Raw genomic sequence first — 12,829 nt, 5'->3', positions numbered from 1 at the left:
TGCATGGAGGATGGGCCAACATACCAGCAACAGTGTGTGCCAACCTTGTGAATGTTGGCTATGTGTTAGAGAAGACACTGGCAGTGATAGCAGAATTCAGACTTTACTTGTGTGGCTTAAGTTACAAACATACAGAGCACATTTCACAGCAGACATATTACAGACACATTACTTCCTGCAGAGATGATAGAGAAGAGGAAAAGAACCAGCAAGCCCTACACACACACAACTAGTAACCTTTAGTGTACAGTGCCATCTACTGGTCAAGTGATATTAACACAGAAATACTATATATAGTACATTATAGTACATGCTGTTGCATTCCCAACAGTGAAGACTTCCAGGAAACGTCTGACCTCTGCCATTGCCAACAAAGGATACATAACAAAGTATTGACATGAACTTTTCATATTCACCAAATACTTATTTTCCACCATAATTTGCAAATAAATTCTTTCCAGATCAGCCAATGTGATTGTCTGGATTTGTTTTCTCATTTTGTCTCTCATAGTTGAGGTCTCCCTATGATGCCAATTACAGGCCTCTCTCATCTCTGTAAGTGGGAGAACTTGTACCATTGGTGGGGACTAAATACTTTTTTTCCCCCCTGTATATATATATATACACACACACATATATATATATATATATTTAGATGTTATAAATATATAACCCCTCGCCCTCCAGAGGATTCCCTCCCCCCCCCCCCTCCCCTTCCTGACCAGGCAATTTTTCCCGTTACAGCGCTGCGTTAATTTAACTGACAATTGCGCGGTCATGCAATACTGCACCCAAATGACATTTACGTCCTTTTTTTCCCACAAATAGAAATTTCTTTCGGTGGTATCTGAATGACTGTGCGGGTTTTATTTTTTGTGCTATAAACAAAAAAAGACCGGCAATTTTGAAAAAAAGAAAATATTTTTTGCTATAAAAAACATGTCCAGAAAAAACGTAACCACTTTGTACCGGCGCTTCCCGACCCTTTAATCACTTCCAGTCCGGACACTTCCCCCCCTTCCAGTCCGGACACTTCCCCCCATTCCAGTCCGGACACTTTCCCCCCTTCCAGTCTGGACACTTCCCCCCCTTCCAGTCCGGACACTTTCCCCCCCTTCCAGTCCGGACACTTTCCCCCCTTCCAGCCCGGACACTGTCCCCCCCCTTCCAGTCCGGACACTTTCACCCCCTTCCAGCCCGGACACTGTCCCCCCCCTTCCAGTCCGGACACTTCCCCCACTTCCAGTCCGGACACTTCCCCGCCCTTGCAGTCCGGACACTTTCCCCCCTTACAGTCCGGACACTTTCACCCCCTTCCAGTCCGGACACTTTCACCCCCTTCCAGTCCGGACACTGTCCCCCCCCTTCCAGTCCGGACACTTCCCCCCCCTTCCAGTTTGGACACTTCCCCCCCCTTCCAGTCCGGACACTTCCCCCCCTTCCAGTCCGGACACTTCCCCCCCCCCTTCCAGTCCGGACACTTTCACCCCCTTCCAGTCTGGACACTTTCCCCCCTTCCAGTCCGGACACTTTCCCCCCCTTCCAGTCCGGACACTCCCCCCCCCCTCCTTGCCCCCCAGGCCAATTTTCAGCTTTAGCGCTATCACACTGTGAATGACAATTGCGCGGTCATGCAACACTGTACCCATATGAATTTTTTAGCATTTTTTTGAGACAGATAAAGCTTTATTTTGGTGGTATTTATTCCCCGCTGGGATTTTTATTTTTTTTGCTATGTAAATGAAAAAGTCCAAAAATTTTCAAAAAAAGTGTTTTTCTTACAAAATTTTGCAAATAAATAATATTTCATCATAAATCTTGCCCAAAATTTATTCAGTTATCTTTTTAGTAAAAAAAAAAAAAAAACCCAAATTAGTTTATAACCAAACATTATAATTTTTAAACATTTTTTTTACATTTTTATTTTATTTTTTATTATTATTATTTGTTTTCTATCTACTGTCACCCTAGGAGTGCGGTGTTACCATGGTGACACTGTCCTACTTGTCAGGGGTGAGGAAGATTTTTTTTTTTTTACACGGATTGCTTTTACACCCATAAAGGCTGTAAGAGGAATCATTTCTCCTTCTCTCTGGCTGCATTCCTGCAGCCATTGAGAACTACTGTGTGAGCATTGATTGGTCACAGCTTGTCACATGGTACAAGGCTGTTGTGAATAGCCCTGTACCATGTGACCTCTGTGATCATTCACAGATTTCACACGTAGCAAGCAATGTTGTCAGAAGTGACATCTTGATTACTACTGTTCATGTGATCACTGATTGGCCAATCTGTGATCACATGATCGGGACCTCGCAGAGAGGTCCGTCCGACGATCGGTGTTCCACTGTGTCCTGTGTCCCAGGGAGCACGCACAAGCAGGGGGCTGGGAGGTCGATTATAAACGTCCACCCGCCCCTGCACTGCCACCCTCTGGCCGTTAATATACAACGTCCGGAGGGGAGGTGGTTATGAGTTTCAGAAGCCAGGAGGCGTTTTAGGGTCATGTGACCGCCGTGATTCGCCGTCATGGCGGTCACATGTTCGGAAAAGGTCCCGATCGAAAGGGGAAATCGGGACCTTTCCGTGAGTCGCGGACACGTGTTGGGAGTGTGCAGGGCGCGCGCTCTCGGCACATATGTATTTTCTAATTGAACGCAGATATGCGGCCACTCGGCGTCAAGGGGTTAAAAATAAAATTTCATCATAAATTTCGTCCAAAATGTATTCCGCTCCGTGTCTTTGCTGAAAAAAAATCCCGATACGTGTAAATTAATTGGTTTACGTAAAGTTATAGCGTCTACAAATGGCGGGATAGATACTGGAAATTGTTTTTTTTTGTATACTAGTAATGGCGGCGATCAGCGACTTATAGCGGGACTGCAGTTGGCATTCTGAAACGAGGGGGGGGGGGGGGGGAACTAACTTGGTGTCACTGACATCCCCAGTGACACCAATACAGTGATCAGTGCTAATAAAAAACACTGACACTGTACTAATGGCACTGGGCAGGAAGGGGTTAACATGAGGAGTGATCAAAGGGTTAACTGTGTGCTGGGTTGCCAGTTAGACATGCTGTGCAGAGAGATACAAAGCAGCATGTCCTTGCTGACAGGGGAGAGACCTGTGTTGTTTGCATACAGACCTTTCTCCTGTCAGCTTTCCCCAACAATCACCTAGTGCCAGATGGGAATCGCCAGCCGGGATCCGGTGATTGACATTTGTAGCAGCCAATAGTGATGCAGGTAGGGCAGCACAAGAGCGCCCCCTACCCGGAAATAAAAGTCACGTATGTATATGTGATTTTGTGCAGCCCTGCCACCCTGTAGCAGTACTTCTACTATAGGGCGGCGGGGAAGCAGATAATATACATTTATATATATATGTATTAAAAATCCACTGCTAAAGATAAAACCAATTCAGCAAATAAAATATACCGCCTCCGGGTCTCCTGAGGAAGTCCCGCATCACAGGGACGAAACGCGCTGAGGTCACGGGGCACACCCCTTTAGGCTCATGGGCGTGGAGTGTACGCCAGCCTGCGGTAGTATTTCCAGCCTCTCTGGCACACGCCAACAGGACTTTGTAACCCCCCCAAACACGGTCAGTGAGGAAGGCCTTCACCCCTGGTGCCAGGAGCGGGTGAGGCGGCATTCGTTCTTTCAGAAGTGAGGTGCGGACTGCTGACCGTCTCCGCGGTGCAGCTGAGCCCGGAGCTATTGGCTGGCATGAGATCCCAGTGGACGGCGCTACATGTGACTTCACTGATGATTGGGTCAGTACACAACACCCAACTCCAGGATATTAGCACCCCCTCTTCACACCCCCATCACCCCCTCAAATGCCCATTGCACTTACCTGGAGCTGCAGTCACATGACCGTCCTCTCTTCTGTTTATTTCTTGGGGTCCTTCTTCAGGTGTCCATGCAATGCCTGAATATTTAAAAAAAAAATGTGTTTAATAAACATTCTGTCCCTTGCCCCGCCCCCTTCATCCATTTGATTTCAGTTCTTTCGATCATGGAGGCCCAGCATCATCTCACCCTTTTTTCCCCATCCTGAACGTCCCTAGCCCCGCCCCTTTCATTAACTGGATTTCAGTTCTTTTAAATCACGGAGGCCCAGCATCATCTCACACTTTCCTCCCCATCCTGAACGTCCCTGGCCCCGCCCCTTTCATTAATTGCATTTCAGTTCTTTCAATCCTGGGGGCTCGGTGTCATCTCACCCTTTCCTCCCCATCCTGTCCCTGGCCCCGCCCCCTTCATCCATTTGATTTCAGTTCTTTCGATCATTTTGTGATATGTTACACCCTGAATATGGGTGTAACATGTTACAAGAGGCACACACCCCGCACACACCCCCCGGCACCGCACAGACCCCGGCACCGCACAGACCCCCGCACCGCACAGACCCCCGCACCGCACAGACCCCCGCACCGCACAGACCCCGGCACCACACAGACCCCGGCACCACACAGACCCCGGCACCACACAGACCCCCGCACCACACAGACCCCCGCACCACACAGACCCCCGCACCACACAGACCCCGGCACCACACAGACCCCGGCACCACACACACCCCGGCACCACACAGACCCCGGCACCACACAGACCCCGGCACCACACAGATCCCGGCACCACACAGATCCCGGCACCACACACACCCCGGCACCACACACACCCCGGCACCACACAGATTCCGGCACTACACAGACCCCGAGGCTGAACCATCCTCTTCAGAGCATAGACAGTGTCTCACATCTCACACGCACTCACATGTCTGCTGCAGTGGAGGCAGAATATCCGCACCCAGAAGTGTGCGCACAGCTGGAACGCATGCTGCTGCCTAACAGAACGCAGGGCAGGTGGTGACCCTGGAAGTCAACCAGAGAAAATACAATTAAATTGAAAAAAAAAATGACATATACATTATCTATCTCTCTCTCATATATATATATATTATTTGTTGACAGATAGATGGAGAGAAAGATATATATATATATATACACTGTAGAGAGAGAGATATATACATATACAGGTGAAACTCGAAAAATGAGAATATGGTGCAAAAGTTCATTGATTTCAGTGCAGCAACTTAAAAGGTGAAACTAATATATGAGACTCATTCCATGCAAAGCAAGATAGTTCCAGCCGTGATTTGTCATCATTGTGATGATTATGGCTTACAGCTCATGAAAACCCCAAATCCACAATCTCAGAAAATGAGAATATTCCATGCAATCAATAAAACACGGATTGTACATAGAACAATATCGCACCTCTGAGAAGTAGAAGCTGCATATGTACTCAGTACTTGGTTTGGGCCCCTTTTGCAGCAATTACTGCCTCAATGCGGCGTGGCATGGAAGCTATCAGCCTGTGGCACTGCTGAGGTGTTATGGAAGACCAGGATGCTTCAATAGCGGCCTTCAGCTCTTCTGCATTGTTCGGTCTCATGTCTCTCATCTTTCTCTTGGCAATGCCCCATAGATTCTCTATGGGATTCAGGTCAGGCGAGTTTGCTGGCCAATCAAGCACAGTAATCCTAGGGTCATTGAACCAGGTTTTGGTGCTTTTGACAGTGTGGGCGGAGCCAAGTCCTGCTGGAAAATGAAGTCAGCATCCCCATAAAGCTCGTCTGTGTAAGGAAGCAGGAAGTGCTCCAAAATCTACTGGTAGACGGCTGCGCTGACCCTGGACTTAATGAAGCACAGTGGACCAACACCAGCAGATGACATGGCTCCCTAAATCCACACAGACTGTGGAAACTTCACACTGGACTTCAAGCATCTTGCAGTGTGTGCCTCTCCATTCTTCCTCCATACTCGGGGTCCTTGGGCCTCTCCATTCTTCCTCCATACTCGGGGTCCTTGTGCCTCTCCATTCTTCCTCCATACTCGGGGTCCTTGGGTCTCTCCATTCTTCCTCCATACTCGGGGTCCTTGGGCCTCTCCATTCTTCCTCCATACTCGGGGTCCTTGGGCCTCTCCATTCTTCCTCCATACTCGGGGTCCTTGGGCCTCTCCATTCTTCCTCCATACTCGGGGCCCTTGGGCCTCTCCATTCTTCCTCCATACTCGGGGCCCTTGGGCCTCTCCATTCTTCCTCCATACTCGGGGCCCTTGGGCCTCTCCATTCTTCCTCCATACTCTGGGTCCTTGGGCCTCTCCATTCTTCCTCCATACTCGGGGCCCTTGGGCCTCTCCATTCTTCCTCCATACTCGGGGTCCTCGGGCCTCTCCATTCTTCCTCCATACTCGGGGTCCTCGGGCCTCTCCATTCTTCCTCCATACTCGAGGTCCTCGGGCCTCTCCATTCTTCCTCCATACTCGGGGTCCTCGGGCCTCTCCATTCTTCCTCCATACTCGGGGTCCTCGTGCCTCTCCATTCTTCCTCCATACTCGGGGTCCTCGGGCCTCTCCATTCTTCCTCCATACTCGGGGTCCTCGGGCCTCTCCATTCTTCCTCCATACTCGGGGTCCTTGGGCCTCTCCATTCTTCCTCCATATTTGGGGTCCTTGGGCCTCTCCATTCTTCCTTCATACTCGGGGTCCTTGGTTTCCAAATGAGATGCAAAAGTTGCTCTCATCAGAAAAGAGGACTTTGGACCAGTGAGCACCAGACCAGGTCTGTTTTTCTTTAGCCCAGGTAAGACGCTTCTGACGTTGTTTGTTGTTCAGGAGTGACTTGACAAGAGGAATACGACATTTGAAGCCCATGTCCAGGATCCGTCTGTGTGTGGTGGCTCTTGATGCACTGACTCCAGCCTCAGTCCACTCCTTGTGAAAGTCCCCAACGCTTTTGATTGGCCTTTTCCTGACAATCCTCTCCAGGCTGCGGTCATCCCTGCTGCTTGTGCACCTTTTTCTTCCACACTTTTCCCTTCCACATAACTTTCTATTAATGTGCTTTGATACAGCACTTTGGGAACATCCAACTTCTTCTGCAATGACCTTTTGAGGCTTTCCCTCCTTATGGAGGGTGTCAGTGATGGTGTCAGGTCAGCAGTCTTTCCCATGATTGTGATTCCTACTGAACCCAACTGAGAGACCATTTAAAGGCTCAGGAACCCTTTGCAGGTGTTATGGCTGAATGAGCTGATTAGAGTGGGACACTTTGAGCCGAGATTATTCCACCTTTTCACAATATTCTCATTTTCTGTGATTGTGGATTTGGGGTTTTCATGAGCTGTAAGCCATAATCATCACAATGATGACAAATCACGGCTTGAACTATCTTGCTTTGCATGTAATGAGTCTCATATATTAGTTTCACCTTTTAAGTTGCTGCACTGTGTCATGGAAATTTTGTATTGTTGGTCGAACTTTAAATGTGTCATATATTCGTGTTATTCATATGTCTCTCGTGTGGCTTAATTAAAGCTCTGAAGGCTGCAATTGGGCCATGCGCATGTACAATGTATGTATTACAGTACTCAGCTCGGTAATGGATGAGATGGCGGATCTGCGCTTATAGACCGGCGTGTATACCACCACGGCATTCGATGCGAATGCCGCTGGCAGTAGACCGCGGGCCTGTATCCACATATCAGCAGCATAGTACCACATGGACTTCATAACGCAAGGCGCCAAGCGGTACGAACTCCGCGTGTAGGCTTATGCATATCTTACAACCCATTACCAATCTGAACTGTATCTTGGATGGATGTGTTTTAATAAAGATCGTATCGGGCCCATCCGGGTACAGACTGATATTTCTAGGGGATGCTTGTACAGGGAATGGACATACTGCTAGGAGCTGGGAAATATGACCTCAGATGGCTCATGGGGGGAAAGGGGAGGAAGTCTGCTGACCTCAGAAGGCTCATGGGAGGAAGGGGAGGAAATCTGCTGACCTCAGAAGGCTCATGGGGGAGGACCAGTGATAGATAATAGGAAAGGCTATGCTCCAATAGGAATGTACATCCTGTGTATAGGCACTCCCCATTGCATTGTTCGGTGGGAGGGGATTAACTTTATTCATGTGGGGGGCATGTGTGTATTTGTAATAAAACCAAAGGCTGAGTCTGAAGCCGGCCCTTATGCGAATTGCAACACCAGCCTTAGAGTGTCGTGTGATTATTCTAGGGTAACGGAGCTCCATCATCCACATCTCAACAGAAGCTAAAAGTAGCTGGATGGGCAGGAATCGTGTAGTTTAGCTGCAGTCGTGGTAAGCGAGATTCGCACAGCTTTATGGGGGATTTCTGCGCATCCAACTGCGAGTACTCACGGTAAGGAGAAATTCGTTAAAGCGAATTTCCAAGACACTATCAGTGTCTCCTCAGTGCTGGATGTCAGTACCCATCAGTCCCTCCAATAAATGCCCATCAGGGCCGCTTGTCTGTGCCCATCAGTGCTACCTATCAGTGCCCAGCAGTGCCGTCTATCAGTTCTGCATATTGGTGCAGCCTCAACAGTGCCTCCTGATCAATACCCATCAGTGCTGACTATCAGTGCCTTCTCAGTGCTGGCTGTCAGTGCCCATCAGTCCCACCAATCAATGCCCATCAGTGCTGGCTCTCAGTGCCAATCAGTGCAGCCTCATCTGCACACATCATTGAAGGAGAAACATCACCTATTTACAAAACTTTAGAGAAAATATATTTTTTTTTCATAATGTTTGGTCTTTCTTCTTTTGTTTAGCACAAAATAACCCCCCCTCCCCCCCCCCCCACCCCCAGTGATGATTAAATAGCAAAAAAAAGCTCTATTTGTCAAAAAAAAAGATATAAATTTAGTTTGGATGCAATGTTGCATGACCGTGCGATTGTCATTCAAAGTGTGACATCTGGCATGGGCAGGAAGGGGGTAAAAGTGCCCGGTAGGCAAGTGGTTGATGTCACTTTAAAGCGCAATTTCCCCTTTTTGGTGGAGTTGCGCTTTAGTAAAAGGTCTGCATGCTGCATTATTTCCTCTATAACTCGCTGGCTTTAGATCTGTAAGTGTATGGTAATCCTTCCCTTCCTAACCAAACCGTTTATACAAAAAGAGCCGCAGAGGAGGCGGGGCTATAAAGAGAACCTGTTACAAAGTGACAGCTTTTCCCTTTCCCTGAATACTTGAGGCAGAATGAAGCAGAAGACTGAAATCAGGGACTTACATCTCCTCCGCTGTCCTTCATCCCGATGATGTCTGGGGACGGAGCCAAAGTAACTACGGCGCCCGCAGGTAAGTGCACCCCAGTACTGGCGGGCACGCTGGACGAGATGACGGCGACTGGAGAGGCATCAGCAACCTGGAGGAGAATGTGCAAAATTGTATAACAGAACAAAGAAAACGGTTTGGTTTTTTTTCCCCAATCTTTTTAGCACAAAAAGAAAACAACCCAGTGGGGGCTCATTGGTGGATGTGAGGAGGAAAGTCTCATTGATGGAGGTGGGGAGGGAAGTCTCATTGATGGAGGTGGGGAGGGAAGTCTCATTGATGGAGGTGGGGAGGGAAGTCTCATTGATGGAGGTGGGGAGGGAAGTCTCATTGATGGAGGTGGGGAGGGAAGTCTGGCCTGTTTAGCCAAATCCAAAAACTGACAGGTGGACCTGATTGGAACGGTTATGTGAAAGAGGCCAGAACCAATCACATGGGCAAAAATCACCACAAATCCTATCTATTCCTATTGGTTCCCTCTGATGCTCCTCCATCTCCCAGCCTGAGCTCTGCTGTACAGGAGATTATGAGGATTCATTGATGTTCTTTTCATACCTGGAGTCCAGCTTCAAAGGAGAATCTATAATGTGTATTTCATCCTGAGCTCTAGGTGACAGAGTGCATGTATGTATTACATGTGCTGTAGACTGGGGGCTAGCGTGGCTGACAGCACGCCCCTCTATTCCCCCCCCCCACCGCTGTCTGACCGTGATGTTTTGAAGAAGAATGGATGAGAGTTGATGGATGGCGCTGATTTCAGCACCAGGCGCTTGCCCAAGACCGATGCCATCCTACATACATGGGGGGGGGGGGGGACATATCATAGCAGAGGGGGTAGAAGATAGTCAGCTCACCGTGAGCTCCACAATACAAATGCAGTGCAGAGGGTGTATGAACACCGTACCCCCCCCCAGGTCCCTCTGTACTTACTTCTGGCCATCCTGAGTTGTCAGGGTTTCTTCAGCAGGTCCAGTGGTCAGGGAATGTGAAATATCCGCTCTTTTCTGTGCAGCGCTCACAAGACGGACCAGATAGACTCCCTGTGACAGCGCCGAGCAATCAGAATCCATCTGCTCCTTCCAGGAAGTGCTGCCCAGAGAATCCCTGGACTACTGGGTCACCTGTGGGAGCCCTGACAGCTCCCACCCCAAAGGTAAGTACAGCAGGTATCGGGGGATGGGAGGGGGGGTTGTACACCTTTACATTTATCCTTTAAAGTTGAAGTAACATTTGATAAACATTTACTGGACGTACACTATCCGGGGGCACTCTCATCCTTGGACACTTTTCTGGGGACCCTCAGGGATACCCCACATTACAGAGCTGCCTCTCTTCATCAAATCTGTTTTCCCATTTGGGATCCAGGCCTCCTAACACGCTATTAGTAATACAGAGAAGAACTGGCCGGGGCTGACAACACTGCTTGGGATTTCAGTGCATGCAGCAGAGACAGTGTTGTCAGCTCAGTGATGAAGGGCATTCCCCATGTGAACTCACCATTGGCTGTCAGAGAAGACAGGGGGCACGCCATCATCCCTTCGCCTACACTGGGTTCTGTCGCCCTTTTATTAATGTTGGGGGGTCAGCAAGGAATGTGTCCGGGAATATTTCCTGATCTTCTAGAAGAGTAAAACGGATGGTTAGTTCACAATGGTGACCCATCAGAATCACAAACCAAATCATCACAACTCAAAGAAACCTTTTACCAGCATAGAAGATACAAATGCAAACTGACAGCCAGAGAAATATTCTCCAACAATAGAAGTTCACCTTAAAAAACAATGAAATAAATAAATAAATGCCGTGTTTTGCAGGTAAAAAAAATGTGTATTTATAATTTTTTTATTAGCAGCTTGTAAAGCATTGCATCCGCCATCCGTCCTGATTACCCCGGTAAAGATCATACAGGGGGTCCCAAACATGGGGGGGGGTGTACAGCCATGGTGGGGGGGGGGTGTACAGCCATGGTGGGGGGGGGGGGGTGTACAGTGATGATGGGGTGGGGTGTACAGCGATGATGGGGGGGTGTACAGCGATGATGGGGGGGTGTACAGCGATGATGGGGGGGTGTACAGCGATGATGGTGGGGGGGGGTGTACAGCGATGATGGTGGGTGTACAGCGGTGATGGGGGGGTATAGCGATGATGGTGGGGTATAGCGATGATGGGGGGTATAGCGATGATGGGGGGGGTATAGCAGTGATGGGGGGGGGTACAGCGATGATGGGGGGGTATAGCGATGATGGGGGGGGTACAGCGATGATGGGGGGGGTACAGCGATGATGGGGGGGGGTACAGCGATGATGGGGGGGGTATAGCGATGATGGGGGGGTGTACAGCGATGATGGGGGGTGTACAGCGATGATGGGGGGTGTACAGCGATGATGGTGGGGGGGGTGTACAGCGATGATGGGGGGGTGTACAGCGATGATGGTGGGGGGGGTGTACAGCGATGATGGTGGGTGTACAGCGGTGATGGGGGGGTATAGCGATGATGGTGGGGTATAGCGATGATGGGGGGTATAGCGATGATGGGGGGGGTATAGCAGTGATGGGGGGGGGGTACAGCGATGATGGGGGGGTATAGCGATGATGGGGGGGGTACAGCGATGATGGGGGGGGTATAGCGATGATGGGGGGGTATAGTGATGATGGGGGGGTATAGCGATGATGGGGGGGGTATAGTGATGATGGGGGGGGTATAGTGATGATGGGGGGGGGGGTATAGCGATGATGGGGGGGGTATAGTGATGATGGGGGGGGGGGGATTATAGAAATGATGGTTAATGATAACAATAAGTGTGACTATCAGAGGAGTTATGACGATGTATCACTATAACATTATATATGATTACACATCTTATTACCCATAATAATAATGGGGGCTGACCCCCCCCCCCCCCCAGTGTCTCCCTTCCCCCAGCACTTTCCCTTCCCGGCCACCCCGGGGCGCAGCTTCCCCAACTTCCCCTCCAGACACCATGAAAACACCGATCACTTCCTGCCTGGTCTCCATGGTGATGGGTCTTCCAGGAGGAAATCTATGGTGATGGGACACTACAGGAGGAGCTGAGTGTTGCTGCCCTCTAGCGGCTCCTGTGTGCATTACATCAGGGAAATGTCAGCACAGAGAATGGCCAGGAGATTTCTGTCATCCAAATACACAGAACAGCTTTATTGTATTATAATTATTGGGATTATTAATATTACACCCATTATTGTTTATATTACAATTCATATCAATCATTACAATCCTATTAATACAGTAAAATAAATAAAATGACATTATAATAACATTGTATGAATATAAACAGAGGCGTCTATATTATAAATACAGGGAAATGGTATCAATGTTATATAATAGGATCCAATCCAGATCTGCTCTACATCCCAACATCCAATCCAAAGCCGCCTGAGCTGGATCCCAAATGAGCCAATCAGAGTAAAGCAGGCTGAACAGAGGCTGCTGATTGGTCACACATAAACCCCGCCCCCCTCACTGTGACTTTGCACTGTTAACAGACTGGATCCCAGATGAGCCAATCAGAGTAAAGCAGGCTGAACAGAGGCTGCTGATTGGTCACACATAAACCCCGCCCCCCTCACTGTGGTCACATGACCTCCCTCACTGTGAGTCCTCAGTTGCTGTTTTCTCTCACCAGAGACAGCTGCTTCCTT

The 12,829-nt window shown here is 49.1% G+C and overlaps 1 long non-coding RNA gene across 1 annotated transcript in view; it reads right to left on the bottom strand.

The window, feature by feature from the left end:
* LOC149431411 (uncharacterized) overlaps positions 1 to 10,773 on the bottom strand; it is a 67,182-nt gene extending 56,409 nt beyond the window's left edge. Inside the window, exons 1-4 of the long non-coding RNA XR_016309274.1 lie at positions 10,649 to 10,773; positions 9,108 to 9,242; positions 4,782 to 4,879; positions 3,859 to 3,933 (exon numbers count right to left, since the gene is read on the bottom strand). This is a non-coding gene — a long non-coding RNA (uncharacterized LOC149431411). The remainder of the gene's footprint in view (positions 1 to 3,858; positions 3,934 to 4,781; positions 4,880 to 9,107; positions 9,243 to 10,648) is intronic.
* Between the last annotated feature and the right edge of the window lie 2,056 nt (positions 10,774 to 12,829).

The sequence above is a fragment of the Staurois parvus genome, unplaced genomic scaffold (genome assembly GCF_062004578.1).
Source record: "Staurois parvus isolate SC_StPar_1 unplaced genomic scaffold, SC_StPar_1.0 ptg002277l, whole genome shotgun sequence".
Taxonomy (NCBI): Eukaryota; Metazoa; Chordata; class Amphibia; order Anura; family Ranidae; genus Staurois; species Staurois parvus.
This window is presented reverse-complemented; position numbering and strand designations above follow the sequence as displayed.